The sequence below is a fragment of the Sarcophilus harrisii genome, chromosome 4 (assembly GCF_902635505.1).
Source record: "Sarcophilus harrisii chromosome 4, mSarHar1.11, whole genome shotgun sequence".
In the NCBI taxonomy this organism is placed as follows: Eukaryota; Metazoa; Chordata; class Mammalia; order Dasyuromorphia; family Dasyuridae; genus Sarcophilus; species Sarcophilus harrisii.
In genome coordinates, this window is record NC_045429.1 from 414,923,783 (window position 1) to 414,944,338 (window position 20,556).

Here is a 20,556-nt window from a genome sequence, read left to right on the forward strand (position 1 = left end):
ATAAAAGGAAGGTTTCCCCTTCTCAGTTTAAGTTCCTTATAATTTTGGGTTGGGAGTCTGATCCAGATCAAGGAGAGCCAATTCAATCTGATTAGGATTCAGGAGAATGTCTTTAAAACCAGGACTGTGGAAGTAGAGTTTCCCCAAGATATTGGGGGAAACGGCCCCCAACACATAACAGCTATAGTGTGATTCCATGTACCCCTGCACACAGACGTGTGTAAGACACACAGGCTCGCACTCTGCACACGCCATCCCGTCAGAGCTTGGGCTCAAGAGCAGGGATCGCTTCTGCGTCCCTGCTGTCTGACCCAGCGCCCGGCACAGAGTTGGCATCTGATCAGCGGCTCCCACTGACTACTTGCAAACCTGAGCGCCCCCCCCCCCCCCGGGGGCTTGCTCGCCGGCAAGGTGCGTTTCACTAGACGGCGGCCGCCGGGCTGCAGGCCCGCCCCACGGTGACCCGTTTCCTCACGCGTGGGGACGGGTCGGAGCAGGTGATCGGGGCCAGGAGAGAAGGGCCGTCGGTGGGCCAGCGCCCCGCCCCCCGGGGAGCCAGGGACAAAGAGGGCTCCTCGTTTGTGACCGAGCACTACGGGGTCCCAAACGGGACGGAACGTCAGCGGACTCGGCGACGGGACACAGATTCTAAAGCCCGGCCCGCACGGGCAGAACGAGAGCCGCAGTGCGCCGTCCCGGGACGGACGCCCACGGCGCCGGCTCGCCGAGCACCGGACGGAGGCATTCACGCCGAGCCGCCAGCGGGCCAGCGGGCCAGCAGCAGGAGCCCGGCAGGATCCGGGCGCGAGAGCGGACCCGCGCGCCAGGCGGGGAGGACTTCCCGCCGGAAGTGACGCGAGCTCAATCCCAGCCCGGCTCTCCCCAAACAAAAGGGATCTTGGGGCCCCGGGAGGAGCCTGAATGACATTGGAGAAGCCCCGCCTTCCGGCGGCGCTGATTGGCCAGAGAGCCGCGAGGCTGAAGTGACAATTGGCTCGGAAGGCTGTCAGGGCACGGACCCGGCGGGGGAGGAGGAGAAGAGGCTCGAGCCTGTGGATGGGGAGCGGGAGGCGGAGGCGGCGGCGGGGAGCGGAGCCCGGAGCGCCGGGAAAAGGTAGGAGCGGCTGGGCCGGGAACTCGGGGACTGTTTACGGGGAGACCGGGGTCTCGGAGAAAGGTGAGGGCGGGACTGCCGACCGCCCCCGAGGTCCCCGGCACCCTCTTCCCCGAGGGGGCGGGGCCCCTCCTCCTCCTCCTCCTCCTCCGCTGCCCGTGCCCCCTATTCCCGGAGGAGGCGGCGCCCCAACCTTTGAGGGGATCCCGGGTCCCGCCCCAACTCCGGTTGGGCCGCAGACCCCTTCCCCCGCGCCCCACCCACCCGCCGAGGAAACCCTCCCCTCCGCGCCCCCCTTGTGGAGAGGGGCTCCCCCCGTCCCCGCCCCTCGCCCCCTTCGGCCTCTACAGCTCCCCCTCCCTCCCCGCCACCTGCCCCGTCTCGCTGGGACTGCGCTGGAGGGGTGGCTCGGTTTCTATTGCCGGGGCTTCTCTCGGTGCCCCCTCCCCATTCCCATTGGTACGCTCACACCCCCTAGCATCCCTAAATGAAAGGGCCTCCGGGTCCGGTCCCAGCTCCTTCCCACTCCCCGCGCCTCCCCCATAGTCGGCCCCGGACGCCTCTGGTCTTCCTCCCCTTTCTGCGAGAGCCGCGAGGCTGGACCGTGGAGGAAGCCCATCTGGCTGGCTTGCACCAGCAGACAGACGGTCTCCCCTGCTTCAGCGCCGGCCTCTCTACCCCGTTCTCAGGTTTGGGGGAGCCCGGCTTGGTCCCTAGGGTACGCTTTTGTACGACTCGCTTCTTTCGCCAGCAGCCCTGCTCTCTCCCCGACTCCCCGGGGAACTTGAGATTTGGCTCCCGTTTCTGAGAACCTGACTGCTGCCCAAGTTGGCTAATTGATGAACTTGACCGAGTGTGTAGAATATAAACAGGCAATGAATAACTTAGGATCCTTCGGGGGGGATGCTCCATAGAAATGTAAATAAGGAGCATTAATCTAGTGACCGTAGGTTGGCTGGTTGGCTGGTTACTCTGGGAGACTTGAATAACCTTGAAAGGTGTAAATCTTAAAATAAGAGGCAGGAAGTGTTTGAAGGAAATCCCGGGTCCCTTAGTCGGTGGGTTTATGATTAATCTGGTTTAATGGCTTTTCGTTCCTTTCTTCTCAGTCCACTCCCCACTATAAAATGCTGTAGGTCTTTGCTATAGTTTAAAATATTAGTAGGTAAACTACTTGCAGTTTTGGTTTTTACAGGAATAGTAACATCTGCAGAATCGAGAAGGCAAAGTAGTTGACTAAGGTAAAACTGCATGGGCCACAGCTGTAACTAAGCTGGAGGATATTCCTCGTATAAGGAAGCAAGCATTTATTTATTAAGCAGGTACTCTATGCCAGCAAGCACTGTGCTAAACAATTTACAATTATCTTTCTCACAAAGATCTAGAAGGGAAGTGCTATTATTATTCCCTTCTTACATTTGAGGAAATTGAGGGGTAGACAGTGATGAAGTGATTTACTTAAAATCACTGAGCTAGTATTTATTTGTCAAAAGGATTTTCTGAATTGAAGTCTTTTAGACTTCAAATTCAAATTCACTTGCCAGCCCCTATTTCCTTGCATATTAGCTTTGGGAGGATCCTTAAGAGATTTCCTAGTATGATCCCTCATTTTACTGTGTGGTTCAGTGACTTCTCTATAATAGAACATAGCTTAAATGACTCAATTTCAGGCCTTTTCACTACTAATTCAGTGTTCTCCATTCACTGTATTCGAATTAGCATGAATGCCATTGAATTGCCAATAAACGTCCAGTGGTGTAATACTTTATTTATATAAAAATTCTTCATATGTTTTAATAACACTTCCTTCATTCTCATTAAATCATCCTTAATGTTGATGTAGTATTGAAGTGGTGTTCATTGTGACAAAATGCTTAGAATTAGTCATCAAGGGTGTACATTCTAAGGAGATATAAACTATTGCTTTTACTTCCAAGTCGATAAGCATTATTAAGTACCTAGTAGATGTTAATAATGGGCAGCTATGTGTGGAAATGGATTGAGTGCCAAGTTTGAAATCGTGAAGATCAGAATTCAAATGTGACCTCACACACTAGCCCCATTTGCCTCAGTTTCCTTATCTGTAAAATGAGCTAGAAAAGGAAATAGCAAACTACTCCAGTATCTTTGCCCAAAAAACCCGAAATGGGATCACAAAGAGTAAGGCACAACTGAACAACAAGTAACAATAGCAAGCAATTCTATGGCACCTAAAGATTGACAAAAACACATTACAGGTGTTATCTTTTGACCCTCACTGCAAATTGTTCCTGTAGGTGCTATTATTATGCCCATTTTACAGATGAGAAAACATACAAAGCAAAGTTTTGGAGATACTAAGAAAGGCAGTTTCAATTACAAAGTATATCTCTAAGTCCCCAAGGGTAATGATTTGTAAATTGTAGATCTGGATCTTTTCATCCTTCCACTGAGATCTTTTTAAAGGTCATTTTCCTGGAAGACCAAAAAGAATCGAGACCGTTGGAAGAACTTGGAGGGTTATATACTATCTATATGGAGCTATTAACCCGTAGTCTCCTCAACCAGAACTACAAAAACTAAAAGAGAATGGTTAGGATGGAGAACGGAATATAAAGTTAACTTAAATATAACCAAAGAAATTAATTGCCAAGCCCCATCTTCTCTCCATGATATCTTATTTGAGCAAAGTAAATTAAACTGGCCTTTCATGTAGCTTGGTCATCATTACAGCACCAGTTTGAGCTTGTTAATCTCAGAGCAAGATTGTGAAGCTGTTACCTTGGTGTAGACCTACAAAGATAACTCTTTGATAAGACCAGGCCTATCATGATGCTATAAACAACTCAGTCCTCCCATTACCCAACATTTACTTTTACTTTCCTTATCTGGTCTGCCTAAAGGAACTTGTTGGTCCTAATCACCACAGGTGATTGAGATATCCACAAAAACATTTTTTGCTTGTCAGAGTGTCTCAGTTTTCTCTATGTATGTATTTCTGTCTCTCTGTCTCTCTGTGTGTGTGTCTCTTTAAACTAAATATAATTATATCTCAGAACCTGGGAAGAACTTAAAAATATAAACCATTGCTAATCATTTCAGGATTTCCTTTCACTTTTCTGAGAATCTGATGTGATTATGAATTTAGAAAAGTATTTCAGACGTTGAGTATCTTGGCTTATTTCATTACTTAAGAATGTTTCTTGGATGTTTTACTTTTAGGTTTCCGTAGTTTCTTTTCCTCCTTTATTTCTTTTTAATGCATCTTCAAATGTGCTTGAAGGGTATTCATAGAACAGCGGTTGAATTTCTGAGTAAAATAGACTCTAGTTCACACAAGCTGATCACAGAAGTTCTGACATGCTCAGCTTACAATGAGCTTGTGTGTTGGCTGAATCAAATTTGCGGTACTGCCAATTAATTTGCAGAGCAAAATTGGAATTCATTCTGTGTAAAATCTTGGCTTTTCAGAGTGGAACAGAGTGATACTTCTAGGTATTGCCAGTAAACTGGTTGGTGGACATATAGTATGAGACAAGGAACACAAATTTATTTCTAAAGGAAAGTAGACTTTTCTGTGGAAGCTGACCCCAGAAATGACTTGTCAGCCTGTTTTATAACACATTTGTTTCTGTTTCCTGAAGATTTGGTGCTGACTGGATAGATTCCAATTCAAAGCATCTCAGTTTAAAAATGGCTTATTTGTCAATTTGCCTATGAATTTTTAGGTTAGATAATGGAAGGGTTAACTATAAATATTCCAGCCTTTATCTTTAGACATTTAGAAAAAAGAAGAGGTAAAAACTAGTAAGGAAATGATGAACATACTTTTTTACATATATCAATGAATATAAGCCAAGATAGCAAATGGGAGAGAGAAACTACAAGCAACATCTTCCATTTGTATGTATTCTACTATATCACATAAGGACCTGAAAAGGGGATCCACTGTTAAGACATTTGATCCTGGTTTTAATAGGTTTATTTGTTTGTAGTAATTAGAATTTGAAGGGTTTTTGTCTTTTAGAGTACTTTCTTTTTTGAATTATTCTCCATTATGGAAGAAGGAATCTCATTCTGCTATTCATATTCCTGCATCTCCCAAACCCTTACATCTTAGTTTTATAATTAGGTTCTGTGGAATCTGATTCTTTGGTTTTTAACCAGAGCATTCTGGCTTGACTAATTACATTTGGTAAGCCACTTGTAGCTTCAGTAAATTCAAGTCCTTTTTCTGCTGGATCTAAAGGAAATACAGTCTGATTGATAGTGTTTTTGCTTGAGAAAAGGGTTGTCTTCAGTCCAGTTCCTCTGGTTCCAAATTTCTGTCCTGAGCCCAGCACCATCTTGAGCTTTGGGTTTGGAAGCTATCAATACTTATAGGAAAGAATAACATCATTGATTGAAGGATGTGAGATGAGAGAAACAGTCTGAGGAATAGATGAGAAGTGTATCTCTGCTTAATGGATCACCAGATTGGGCGTTCATTCAAAGTACTTTTCACTTTGGGCATAGGTTAATACCTGGAGCTAGAAAAACATGCTGCAGTCACTCGGATTCTTCTTTTGGTTGTAGCGAAGAGGGAACTTATGAATGGCGGGAAGGAGGAAGGTGAACAAGTTCAGGACCTTATCTCATCACTCAGGAACTATTTCAGTGGCTTCTCCGCTCTATCAAGTCTGCCCACCCACCTCCATGCATGGGAAAGTTGCCAGATTAATCTGCCTCAAACACTGCTTTCATCATTTCATTCCTTTGCTCAGATATCTTCCATGGCAACTCACAGGATAAAGTCTAAACTCTACACTAGCCTTCAGAGCCCCCACAGTCTGGCCACAACCTGTTTCTAGCCGTCTCAACCCCGGCTACTTTTCTTCTTCACTTCTCTCCTCTGCCTGTCACTTAGCTTGTAATGTTACCAGTTTTTATGGAATGATTCCAGCAGCCTGAAGAAAGTGCCCTTCCTCTTTGGTTTACCTTATATTAAATTTTTGTCTTAGTCATATCTTTTCTGCCCCTCAGTATTCTCCCCCCATCCCCATTTCCCCTATAAAAATAAATGCCTCTAAGGCTGGGACTGGGATTTTTGGTTTTTTTGTTTCCCTTTGGTATTCATTGCCAGGGGCTAGTGCTGTGCCTTTCTCAGAATCTCAGATGATTAATATATGTTTATTGAATTGAATTCCTTTATCTTTTCCTTGCCTCTGCCAGTTTATGCTCTGCCTGGCCAATAGATCCTAGAACTGGGGTCCTTCTCCCACTTCCATCCAGTGACACCATGAAGTCTTGCCTAACTAACAACCCCACCTCCCCATCAGTATCTCAATCTTTCATGCCAGTATTTGAACAATCCTATGCAACATGTTAACATTTTTCCTCATGAAACTTTTTGGCTTTTTATTTTACTTTTTTTCAAAACTATTTTAGTTTTCCAAATACATGTAAAGATAGTTTTAAGCATTTATTTTTGTAAGAGTATGTTCTAAATTTTCTCTCTCCGTCCCTTATCTCCCCTGACCCTAAGACAGCAATCTAATATAGTTTATACAAGCACAATAATTTTAAACATATTTTCCATGTTGTATAAGAAAATCTTATGCTTTAATTCACATTAATGTCCATAGTTCTTTCTGGATATAACCGGCATTTGCCATCCCAAGTCCATTGGACTTGCCTTGAATCAACAGTTGACCATCACATAATCTTGTTATTGTGTCCATTGTTTTCCTGACTCTGCTCACTTCATCAGTATCAGTTTTTGTAGGACTTTCCCAGGATTTTCTGAAATCATCATGGTTGTTATTTCTTATAAAACAATAATGTAAAGGTATTACCTTTACATACCGTAACTTTATTCAGCCATTCCCCAATTGATGGGCATCCACTCAATTTCCAGTTCCTTGACACTACAAAAAGGGCTGCTATAAACGTTTTAGCACATATGGATCCTTTTCCCTTTTTTATGATCTCTTTAGGATATAGACTCAATAATGAGACTGCTGGATCAAAGGCTGTGCTTCGTTTTAAACTGTGCTTATATACTGTGCACATATTTCAGTTGAGGCAAAAAAGAAAGCATTTTCAGCTGGAGGGATAGAGAAAGACTATGCAGAACTCTACTGAGGGCAGGGGACTGGTTGTGGGTGCTTTAATTTTTGTATCCCCAACACTTAACATAGTGGCTTGCATTTGGTAAGTACTTAATATAAATGTCATGAATATTTTCAGATGAGGACTGCCTTAAATTTATTTAAATTTCCCAAAGTTCCTAGCACAATGTCTTCAGCATAATAGATACTCAAGAAATAATTGTTCACTTTTATTCACTCAAGTCAGACTACTATTATTTCCTATTTAGAGCATAGAATATCATTGAATCTGGCCATCCTTGGCTCAGATGCTTTTAAAAAAAAAAAAGCTTAATTACAAAAATCTTACCTTCTACAGGAAGCCTTCTCTAACTCCTCTTAATTTCATTGCCATCCTTCTGTTAATTATTTCCTATTTATCTTGATTTGTATATATTTGTTTGGATGTTGTCTCCCCCGTTAGATTTCTTTTTTTTTTTTTTTTTTTTTTTTTTTTTACTTTTTTTGGTGAGGCAATTGGGGTTAAGTGATTTGCCCAGGGTCACACAACTAGCTTCTGAATAGACTTTTGAACTCAGGTCCTCCTGCCTTCAAGGCTAGTGCTCTATCCAATATACTACCTAGTTTCCTTCTTCCCTGCTCCCACCCCCTCTTAGATTTTGTTCTCCTTAAGGACATACTTTTTTCTTTTTTGTATCTCCAGCTTTTAGCAGCTTCTGGTACATCCTTTATTGAATTGTTTATCAAGTTGAATTTTAGAATTGAATTTTTTGGTATCGACTATAAATTTAAGGTAGACATTTAATATATAGAACATTTTTCTTCTCACATCCATTATGCGTTTGGTATAATATAGTAAAATAGATTTCCAAAAATATTTCAGCTATTTCTCAAACAACATCTGACTTGATTAGAAATTTAGCTGAAAGACAGTAATGTTGTGTAAAAGAAAAGAAGGCCTGACAGAAAGTAGCCATTTCTCTCCTCTAGTATTATGTAAAGTATTCAGACCATAAATTATCACGTGTATACTTATGTGAACATACTGCCTGGACTTCCTGGGGCAATGCTAATTTCAAATATCCTCTTTACTAAACCATGGAAATATTGCCCAAAGTCCCAATTGTTTGGTAAATGGTATCTAAATGAATCAAGTTATTACAATGTAAAAATAGGTCATAAAAGATTAAACCAAAATATGGAGACTCATAGACTAAAGAAATATGAATATAATTACAAAACTATTTGCATAAAAAATACCAGATCAAATATCTGTAATTATGTATAAAAGGTCCATTTGTATTATCACTGGCAACATTAAGTTGCCAAGAGTTCAGGAAGACTACTTTTGTACACTCCCCTCTTTTTTTTTTTTTTTTTGGAAGTAGGATGGACATAGTGTTACAGATAAAATAAAATCCTTTTGAAACTTTTCCCATTGTCTTGTTCTTCCCCTTCTCTCTTCTAGGTTCTGAAACTGCCCTACTAAAAAGGTCAGAGTAATCTTCGATAGAAAATTTAGTTATATCACTAATCTGCAGTAGAATTTGGCTTGGGAAACATTTGATTTACATAATAGTTAAGGTAACAGAATCTATGATTCTCTGATTAATCTGCCAGTTTAGAAGCAATAATCTTTAAAACTGGCTGCACAGTCTGAGGGCTCTAAATTAGCCATTGTCGCAGTAACTCATTGCTAAGAGTAACAGTAACTTCATTGTTATTTTATTGAGGATGGGGAGGGGAGAATTTTTGACCAAATACCTCCCCCCCCCAAAAAAAAAAAAAAAACCCTTAGCCTTAGATTGTTATGTAGTTTTGGTTTGGTTTGATTTTTGCTGAGGCAATTGGGGTTAAGTGACTTGCCCAGGGTCACACAGCCAGAAAGTGTTAAGTGTCTGAAAGCAGATTTGAACTCAGGGCCCACATTCTATCCACTGCACCACCTAGCTGTCCCTCGTAATTTACATAGACCTCAGTAACATGAACTTCTGTGCCTTCTAACCAGATTGCAAAGGAGTATTACCACAGCTTCCCTTTGTTTCCAAGTTGCCCAAAAAGGGGGGAAATAGAAATTATCTTCCAATCCATATTTGACTATCTTTTAGACTTCCTGAATAGTTATTAGATGAGTCTCTTCACTGTTTGAAACATTGATCCTTAAAAGGATTTTATACCCTTTTATGAAAACCTGCTGGAAGCAGTGACTTCATCCTATATTAGGATTGGAAAGTCTTTTATATTCCAGACTGCCTCTAGAATCACGGATCATGAATCATTTTACTGGAAATGAAAGGCATCTAAAATCAATTTACATGTTCTGTTTAACTCAATATACTTACAATGATGTTTCACAAATCATAACACTCTTACTTTAGAAAGTCTTGAATTCAGGAAATAGAAGTCCATTTGAGATTGTTATAATAAATTGGTGTAGTTGCATAAGACTGATTTCATTTAAATTGGATGAAGACAAATGAAATTTTATAAAAATAATCAGAGCAGGTCAAACAACATGGAGTAGTAGAAAGAACATTGAACTGGAAATCAAGATGGATTTCACTTCAGTCCTAGCTACTATAAAACTACCAGGTTTTATAACCTGGGAAAAATCATCAAGCCTTTCTTCCTATTGGGTTATGATGATAATCTGTGTGTGTGCACATGCACGTGCATATATATGTGCAAATACATATGTATATAAAATTTTAATGAGGACTGTTTTTTAATTATCCTAAATACCATGGCTCATTAATAACCATTCCAGCAATATAACTAGTATTCCTCTAGTCTGATCTTTTTCAAGTAAGATTACCATAAAGACTAAATTGATATCTAAGTAGATAGACTTGTATTTGATGTTTTGCTGTTTCCCTAATTGGGAGGGAAATGTTTACAATTCCCTTTCTTTCTCCTTCAGTACACAAACACTTCCTTCTGGTATCAATACTAGAGAGAGAGACTGAAGTTTTTAAAGTCCATAAGTGCATTGGACTGGAGAAAGGAAATCTGGTTTAAGTCCTTCCTCCAGTTCAGCCTTTCCTCTCATCTATCTATATGACAAAGTTGGGCAGACAATTTCTAAGGAAGGTCCCTTCAAACTCTAATTGTTTATGACCTCTACCTCTGGGAATATTGATGGGGAATTAGCAAGTTTTTGTGTAGTTTTCCTCCTTGTCATCTTTTATTTAGCATATAAGAATCTAATCCTTTTGGTCAATTGAATCAAGTTAGCTCAGTTCTCTCCTTGATTCCTAGAGCTACTAAAAAACAAAATGAGAAGAGTGCAAGTGGCTTGAAGGTTTATTTTTTTTTTCTTTTTTTCTTTTTTGGCTTAGGCAATTGGGGGTGACTTGCCCAGGGTCACACAGCTAGGAAGTGTTAAGTGTCTGATACCAGATTCAAACTCAGGTCCTCCTGACTTCAGAACGTTGCTCTAAACCAGTGGTTCTCAAACTTTTGTTTTCAGTATCTTTATCCTATTAAAAATTATTGAGGATCTCTCCAAAGCATTTTTGTTTATCTGGATTATATTTATAGACATTTACCATATTGGAAATAAAAACTATTTTTGAATTTGTAGACTCTCTCAGAGATCCCCAGGATTCTCTAGACCATACTTTGAGAACCACTGCTCTAAACACTGTGCCACCTAGGTGTCCCTTGAAGTTTTCTTAGAAAATATGCTACAAAGACATTTGTTGATATTATAATTTTATATTATCTTTTCCTCTTCTGGGAATGAATATATATCTAGAGACTAGGACACCTTCTTTCATGGTTATTGAATAGAGTAGAACAACATTAAAATAATGATCTTTAAAAATACTTAGATTATATACTTACTATTACATATTATTATTTAGATTATATATTGACAATATTGGGTAAACAGACATACTTTTCTTAGTACCATTATATTTGTTTGTAACAGCATTGTTGCTATGAGATTCTACAATTGACTCAGAGTATCCTCCTTTAAGACTGTCCTTAAAATGTCATGAAATTTATGGCTTTCAAAATAATTATTCAAAATTGTTCTATTTCATATCATACATTATAACCTAGATTTAAATTTAGATTTAAGTAATAAAAAGCAAGTTTGTATTACATTGTTTTGACAGTAAAGTGAAAGATTAGATTGAAGATTAGTAGATCTTAAAATTATCTGTTAATTAAGCATATGACAGTAGTATCCCCAGTATACTATTTATTCCATTTCAGAAAAGGTTGGTTTGAAAGTAGTAATTCTAAGTTTCATTGCTAGATGTTTGTAGGGGAGTTTGTAACTACAAAGTTAATTTTGTGCCTTGATTTTCCTAGAAAACAACATGAGTTGAAATGCCTTTCTTTTGGAAATTAAAGAACTGCTCACTCTAGACTCTTGTCACAAAATAGAGGTTTTGTTAACATTTTAAACTATTTCTTTATCCTTACCATCTTCAAAGCAGAACTTAATGGCTAATTAGGGTTAAGTTTAAAAGTCTGCCATTTAGAGAGCAACTTAATGGCTTGCCTGTAATGTCCAAATGACCCTTATTGGGATCTAGAAAGTGTTAAAGGACAAAACATCTGAGACTTTTTGATCGTGGAAGTAATGGTTTTGATAATAACTCACATTTATGTGACATGTTATATAGATAGTCACTAGCATGAACAAATGAAAAACCATTTATTAATCACTTGCTATGTACAGAGTAACTACTGCGCTAAGTTATGGTGATACAAATGAAAAGTAAGATAGCTCCAGCTGTAAAAGAGCTCACATTCTGTAGGGGACACAGCTGCTGCTAGTCAGATGGAAAGGTTCAGTAGTCCTTAGGGAGCAACAGCAAAGCAGATTGTAATGCCTTTTCTTTAGAGTCATTTCAACATATAAAATCATAGCAATTTCTGATATTGAATCATGTGACAGTGCCAAGGACTTAGGTAGTGAGAACTTTGTTTTCTCAGGCATAAACAGATATCAGACAGCATCTTCATGGGGGTTTCCTCTTAGAGTATGGCTGTAGGACCTGGGTGGGAAGAATCCTCAAATGATGGCTTTAGGGCTATAGGGTGGAACCTAGGCCAGCAGTCTTGGGCACACTGCTATTCCAGAGGCTCTTGGTTCTGAGTGTCTGCCTGTGGTTCCAAGGAAAGGTGGTAAGAGTAGTGTTACAAGTGTCTCTCTCATCATGTCTGGTGCCTTGCACCTTCAGTGGCTGGTTTGCCTGCTCCATAGGTAGCTGGTGGTCCTTTTTCCACCAGGAGTGGCTATGGGAATTGGATTGGAGTTCCCAGATTTATCTGTCAGTTGGTGGCAGTTGTTTGTCCTTTGTTCTCAAAGAGGACCATGATATCAGGGAGGTGGTGCCATGATATGGATTTAAATGAGGGAGGGCTGTGCAGAGTTACCAGCCACACTCTCCTCCAAAGTCATCAGGATTCAAATAAGGACCAGAACTACTGGAGAAGGCTGTGGGAGACTTTGGCCTCTGATACTTAAGATCTTTAACAGGTCTCCATTTGTCTGAGATAATGCCCATTGGGTGATTAAGGCTAGAGAAGAATTGAGGCAAAGGATAGCCTCTTTTACCTGGTCCCCCCCTCAATTAAAAAAAAAAAATCCAATCTAGGAGGGGAAGACTGGCCAAAACTGAAACATTTCCTATTTATCTTCATTCCAGTTAATTAGGACCCACACAATAATCCATGGAGGATTGGCCTGGGATGGATTGTTGGTCAATCAACGAGAGTCAGAGCACCTCCTAAGATATCTTAGGTTTAAGCCATTCTCCAATTGATAAATGGTCAAAGGATATGAACAGACAATTTTCAGATGATGAAATTGAAATTATTACCACTCATATGAAAGAGTGTTCCAAATCATTATTAATCAGAGAAATGCAAATTAAGACAACTCTGAGATACCACTACACACCTGTCAGATTGGCTAAGATGACAGGAAAAAATAATGATGATTGTTGGAGGGGATGCGGGAAAACTGGGACACTGATACATTGTTGGTGGAGCTGTGAACGAATCCAACCATTCTGGAGAGCAATCTGGAGTTATGCCCAAAAAGTTATCAAACTGTGCATATCCTTTGATCCAGCAGTGTTTCTATTGGGCTTATACCCCAAGGAGATACTAAAGAAGGGAAAGGGGCCTGTATGTGCCAAAATGTTTGTGGCAGCCCTGTTTGTAGTGGCTAGAAGCTGGAAACTGAGTGGATGCCCATCAATTGGAGAATGGTTGGGTAAATTGTGGTATATGAATGTTATGGAATATTATTGTTCTGTAAGAAATGACCAGCAGGATGAATACAGAGAGGCTTAGAGAGAATTACATGAACTGATGCTAAGTGAAATGAGCAGAACCAAGAGATCATTATATATGTCAACAACGATACTGTATGAAGATGTAATCTGATGGCAGTGGATTTCTTTGACAAAGAGACCTAATTCAGTTTCAATTGATCAATGATGGACAGAAGCAGCTACACCCAAAGAAAAAACACTGGGAAATGAATGTAAACTGTTTGCATTTTTGTTTTTCTTCCTGGGTTATTTTTACCTTCTGAATCCAATTCTCCCTGTGCAACAAGAAAACTGTTTGGATCTGCACACATACATTGTATCTAGGATATACCAGGACATATTCAACATATATAGGACTGCTTGCCATCTAGGAGAGAGGGGGTGGAGGGTGGGAGGGAAAAATCGGAACAGAAGTGAGTGCAAGGGATAATGTAAAAAAATTACCCTGGCATGGATCCTGTCAATAAAAATGACTATAATAATAAAAATAAAAAAATAAAAAAGATACCTTAGGTTTTACTGACTAGATGTCTTTTTTTCTTAAGGGGGCAGTTAGTTATCAGTTGGCAGAGAATTGGGGATACTGGAGGTCCCTTCTCACAGGGTTTGCTCCCCTCCACTCTGAGGCTGTTCTTAGTACTTAAGACCATCAGCCCTAATCAGTTATTAAGCACAACAATATACTGCTTGAGTGAACATTCATGATATCTAGGTTACATACTATTCATAAATTAAGATTATCTCTTTTCTGTTATTCTGTTTTTCTCATAGAAACAAGTTATTTAACTTTGTAAAAAATTCAGATTTTATAATATATAGGTAAATAATGATTTTTACATTTTCAGAATTGGCTAATATTCAGTGTTTGGATTTTGTTCGTTAAATGGTCTGTGGCCGTTTTTCCTATGTCATGGAGAAATGGTTAGTTTTTGAATGAACTGGCTTTTCCTAAATTTTGCAACCCTTTTCAATTACTAGTAATAAATATTTGCTATATGTTCACAGTTTCAGTTTAGGCAGTTATAACTCAGAATGACTTTCCTAAATTTATCTGAATATGTATTACGGGGCAAATTTAACAATTCTAGATCTGTTAATTATCTGGTTTATGCTCTGTAATAGAGGTAATAATACTTTTGAAAGATCCAACTGATAGTTTTTTTTTCCTAGATCTTTGTAGGTTCTCTTGAATTACTCTTAAGCTTTGCAGAAGCAATAATTCTGTCTAGACTTTTTCTCCTAGTTGGAAGGGGAGGGGCAAGGTGGGGAGGCAAGCCATGGGAAGAAGCTAAGAGCAGAAGAGGGAGGAAAGGCCTATGCTTCTCTAGCTGAACACACCCAGATACCACTCACCAAGACATATAATCTTACCTGTACTCCACCCTGTCTCACCCTCCTTTAGTCAGACTTTGCTATTGTTTGGGGTGTTTCCTTTTTTGCTGCTCAAACTCCCTCTGGTCTGAGCAGACCAGTAAACCTGGCCAAAGTGGGTCAGTACCTCACTCAGTGGTAGGGCTCCCTATTATCCCCCCCAGGAAGCATAAAAGAAACCATGGGCAGGAACGAGGAGAGCTTGTTAACCCTCCAGATTTGACTTTCTTCCCTCTCTACATGTTCTGTCTTGGTGATTTCATCAGCTCCCATGGATTCGCCTCTTGCTCTGTATAAATGACCCCCAAATTTGTATATCCAGTCCTAAAGTTTCTTGAACTTCAGTCTCATGTTACCAAATTCCTGCTGCACATCTCTTCCTGCATATCCTATAGGCATCTCAGACCAGAGACTCATTATATTTCCTGTTTCAGATCCATTCCTTTGTGAAGTTTTCCATTTCTTCTGAGGGTATCATCCTCGACGCTTTCATTTTCCTAGCCCCATATCCAATTTTTTACATAGTTCCCAAAAATAATTTCCTTGACATTTTATTCTCTATGCAGTCAATACCAGAGTCATACTATTACCCTAGGAGCAAATACACACTTCTGTGTTTGGCATTTATTTTGTTTTCTGACTGCAGCATATCTTTCCGGTCTTTCTTATTACTTATTACTCCTTTTTCATACATTCTACTCTTTGCTGTTCCTAAAACACAACATTCGTTCGCTCTCATCTCTGGGCCTTTGCAGAAACTCTCCCCTATGCCTGAATGTACACTCACTTCATCTAATACCTCTTAGAATTTTCTGCCAAGATTGAATTCTAGTGCCTTTCCATGAGCCACACTGCACCCTTACTCTTTTTTCCCTCCCTCCTAAATTCCTAGAGCTTTTCCCACCAAAATGATTTTGTATTCATTTTATAGATACCTGGTTATGAACATGCTGTGTTCCCTGTAGAAGAAGGACAAAAACTATTTTGTATTCTTAGTGTTTTGCCCAGTGCCTGAAGCTTAGAAGATGCTTAATGTTTTTCCATCTTATCTGCCACATCTCTTACATCCATTCCTTTTTTATATATATTTTTATGCCCTCTAACCTTATCATATCTTTTTCCTGCATTATCGAAGTAGTTTTCTAATTGGTTTCCTTGCTTCCAATCTCTCTCCTTGCCAATCTAAATTCCACATAGCTACTAAGTTGATATTTGGGAGACATGATAAAGATTACAGATTTAGAGCTGGAAGAAATCTCATCTAATGCAACTTCTTTATTTTATAAAAGAAAAGAACTCTTATAAAGTTTTTTATATTTTTTCTTTTATAGAACTCTTCCTTTTTCCTTTTCCTCCCCCTTCTAAACACATAGTATCTATACAACCTACAATGACTTTTTATTACCTCTAGGATAAAAGACAAAATACTCTTAACTTCTATCCATCTTTCCAGTCTTCTAATTGCTTCTCTTTACCCACATTCTTTTCTGGTAAAATGGTACCTTCCCTTACATTCCATCTCCATGTCTGAAGACATGTCTCCATAGCATCTTGTGCAGAGTAGTCACTGGTTAAATATTTCTTGATTTCAAAATCTGAATTTAATCTTTTTTAAAATGTATAACTTCCCCACTGCCTAATACTTGTTGACATACTGGAGGTACTTTAATTTAGATGTTTGTTGAATGAATGATCTATTCTGCCCTTTTTCTTTCTCATTCAATGAGCAGTGAAGAACTATTCACAACAAAAGCAGCTTTGGTATTCTAGGAATAGCCTGGTGCTATTAGTCTTGGTATGTAAGAACTTAAAACTCCCAGCTTGAGACATACTTTAGAAGGTGCTTCTACAGCCTGTCTTGCTGTTGGCCCTGGCTTGGTGGGAGGTATGCTTGTCAGTAAAAGGAGCATGCCATTAAAGCTCATTTTTAGAAACTACATGTGGAGAAGTCAAACTGTTCATACTTAGTCCTTAAATGGATACAATACCCTAAGATATTAAGATATAGCTACTTAAAAAAAAAAAAGATTATGTAGTTAGCTTGATTTTTCATGGAAATATATCAGGTTGAATGTAGCTATAGCTCTATTACATACACAGCACTGACTAGGGCAGTACATGCAGGCAACAAAATGGTTAGAACTATAATCTAGACTCTTCGGAGGATTGAGGAACCTTAGCTCTCAAGAACGTATGGAGACTTGGGACAAAGACCCCGTCCTTAACTAGCTAGACTTCACTTTTAAAGATAACAGTGAATGATAAGTCACTACCCTAAGCTAAACCATATCTATTTTTTGACTGTTCTAATTGTTAGTACATAACTCATGTTGAGCCAAAGTCTATATATTTTTTTCCACTCACTGATTTTAATTTTGTTCTTTAGCCCCAAGAAGGACAAGACTTAATGTTTCATCCCTATGATAACCTTCCCGATATTTGAATACAGTAGTAATGTGCCTCCTTCCCCCAGTCTTCTCTTCTCCAGACTAAAACCACCCAGTTCTTTCAACCAGCTCTCAAGCCAAAATAATCTTCCTGTTTCACAGGCTTGACCATATTACTCCCCTGCTCAATGACTCTCAGGAACTTCCTATGGCCTAAAGAATTAAATTTAAACCAGTTAATCTAGAATCTAAAGACCTTCCTTAACTTGCTTCCATCTTCATTTCCATTCTTATTTCTTAATATTCTTTTTCAAAAATCTATATTGTGATATAGCTGTAGCCAAACTAGACTAATAACTTCCTAAATTTGATATTCTACCTCTTGCCTTTATTCCTTCACACAAGATATTCCATATACTTAAAATATAGTTTCTCCTTATCTTGCTTGTCAGGATCCTTGTCTTTTTTAAAAAGTTATTTTATTTTTATATTATTTAATATTATTATTAATAATAATTTATTATTGTTATATTTATTTGCAAACAAAAAGTCTTTTCTTCTTTCCAGAGTCTTCTCTCTTGCTTCCTTCCATTGAGAAAGTAAGGGGAAAAAAAAAAAAGCATGTATACTCAAGCAAAACAAAATTCCACCATGTCCAAGAGAAAAGGTCTTGATCTATATGGATTTATGCTTTGTGAACTTTTAGAAATGTTTCAATGGCCTTACTCTTTTTCTTTTTCTTTTCTTCTTTTTTGAGGGGGAGTAAGTATCCCCATTATTACTCTTTCCTATCCTTCCCAAACAATTAAAAACATAAAGGGGGAAAGATCTTTTGTAAAAAATAATCATAGTCAAGCAAAATAAATTCACCTATCCAAGAATATGTCTCCCTCCATATCTTAACTATCAGCTCTCTTAGTAAATAGATAATGTGCTTCATTGGAGGGTCTCTGGAGATGTTGTTGATCATTGATTGCTAATGTGCTTCATTGGAGGGTCTCTGGAGATGTTGTTGATCATTGATTGCTTTGATAATAGTTTAGTCTTTCAAAATTGTTTTTCTCCACAATGTTATTATTCTTGTATTAATTGTTCTCCTAGTTTTGCTTACTTCACTCTGCATCAGGTCATGCTCTCTAGGGTTCTCTAACATAATCTCTTTCAAATTCTTAAAAGTACAATAATATTTTATTACATACATATACCACATGTATTTGTTCAACCATTACCTGGTTGATGAGAACACTCTAAATTTCCTTGTATTTCTTTTCTCCTTTAAATATTCTCTTCAAGATCAAAGAGTTAATTTTGCTTATGACTGAATAATAGTCATATTATTGACTCCCAGAATTATAGTCCCTCTTAACTAACATCCTCTGTGCCATTTTTTCCTGTTGAATTTGGTGTGTTTCTACACCTCATTCTTAGCATCTGTGTTCAACCTTCTTTTGCCTGGTTCAGTTAAAGGATGAAGTTCTTCTGATACCAACTCTCTTACACTTCTTCCATATATGTATACTTTTCTCATACAGGAGTTCCAATTCCCCTTTTTAACATTCTACACAAGCATATTCCTTTTTAAGCTCCCTTTTATTTCCCTTCATAACTCCCCCTTTTCCAAGTCCTCTGTTTTTCTTATTTAGCTCTCTTCATATCCTTTGAAGATATAAAACCCTTGTTTCTACTTCCCCACTAGATTGTTAGCAATATATCATCAGAATGCTAAGCATCTCAGTGACTTGTGTGCTTGGGTGTCCTGGTATGATCATTGCCAGGAATATAGGCATTGCTGAATTGTTCTTATTCCCTGTTACTCCCATTTAAAAAGTTTAAGAGACATAATTTCTGGATAATTAACGATCATTTTATTAATTATAGCTGGCAGGTAATTTATAAAAGAGTCATTTGGCTATCTCTCCTAAACCTAAGACCCTTTATGGAACCTATTCAGTACTTATATGTTTTTGGAAGAATGGGTATTCCTGAGGGTAGAAATCAACTCTGATGGGTTCACAAGTAATGAGGGAATGAATATTATAATGAGAGATGGGTTTATTCTAATGAGGGGGGGGGGGAGATGACTGATCACTCAGGACAGAGACTTATCTGTACATACATAGCACCACCTTTTAGGATAATCTAAACAACAGGAGGAATACATTTCCACCTCAGTCTTGTCTGACTTAAAACCACGAGCAGCAATTTACCTAGACTAGAATTTCGTTACCTTTTGAACAGATCCAACTTTTTCCTGTTTGAATAAGTTTCACCCAAGATATCATTGCATTATCAGCCTTGCACTCCAAGAGCTGTCCAAATAACCTGAATTGGGAAATAGAAAGAGGGAAAAACTTTATCCTAATTCAGTTATTAATATAAGAAATAATCCTTTCTCTCACTGTCTTTCTTCCATAATGTGGAGCCTTCCACTCTTTTTGCCTCTAGATAACAGAGCCTTGAAGGTATGGGTCTCCAACTTGTTTGTCTGAGCTAAGTCCCTTGCTTTTCTAGAAGATCTTGTTTCCTCTTGCTCATGGGCAACTAATCTAACTTTTTGTATAGTTCTGGTCTAGAGTAAGTAATTGACTGAAGCTGATTGTTGAATTTTTCCATCATTACATCTGATGTCTTTTTTTTTTTTTTTTTAAAGATTGCTGGAATAAAGGTGTAGGAGCTATTCAGTTAGCCATCTTAGCCAGACATCCTACCATGTCTTGCATGTGTGGCTACCATTTCAAATGTTCCACAAGGAGGGGATGTTAGTTCTGTTTTTGTCAAATTACCCAATACAAAGATGATCATGGAAATCATACCTCTCTTGATCCTTGATGAACATTTAAAAAGGCAGCCTGTGGCAGCTACCAGAGGAGCCACCTCATTAACCATAATGAAAGGTTCTTATCTTTTTGTTCATTTTCACATTTGAGTTGTGTCCTTCTCCATCTTCCTCCACCTGTAACACTTCTTCCTTGTATACATGATCCAAAACTTTGAATTCTCAGTCATTCATATATCTGTGGCCAGAAAAATGGCCAAATGACAATGTGATTTTTTTCCTTTGAAGCCTTATATTCATTCCCTGGGCCAAGTTCATATCCTACCTTTGGAACTTACTGGCTTTGTGTCTCCTGACACAAGTCCGTTAGACTCTGTGTACCTCAGACAACTAAGCCTTTAGGATTTAGTCTCAAAAATGTAGATGGTTTGCAGTCTTTATCAGTGGAGGTACTACTAACACTGGGATTTCTTCACACAAATTTTTTTTACAGGATCCTAGAATCTTTGTTTTCATCTTAAATTGACCTTTTTTTTTA

General features: G+C 39.0%; 1 protein-coding gene across 1 annotated transcript in view; it reads left to right on the forward strand.

Moving 5' to 3' along the window:
• Positions 1-506: 506 nt before the first annotated feature.
• The window catches only part of CTTNBP2NL (CTTNBP2 N-terminal like), a 75,559-nt gene continuing 55,509 nt past the window's right edge, over positions 507-20,556 (forward strand). The window contains exon 1 of the mRNA XM_031967301.1: positions 507-1,114. The gene's annotated coding sequence lies outside the window, so the exon portion shown is untranslated. The remainder of the gene's footprint in view (positions 1,115-20,556) is intronic.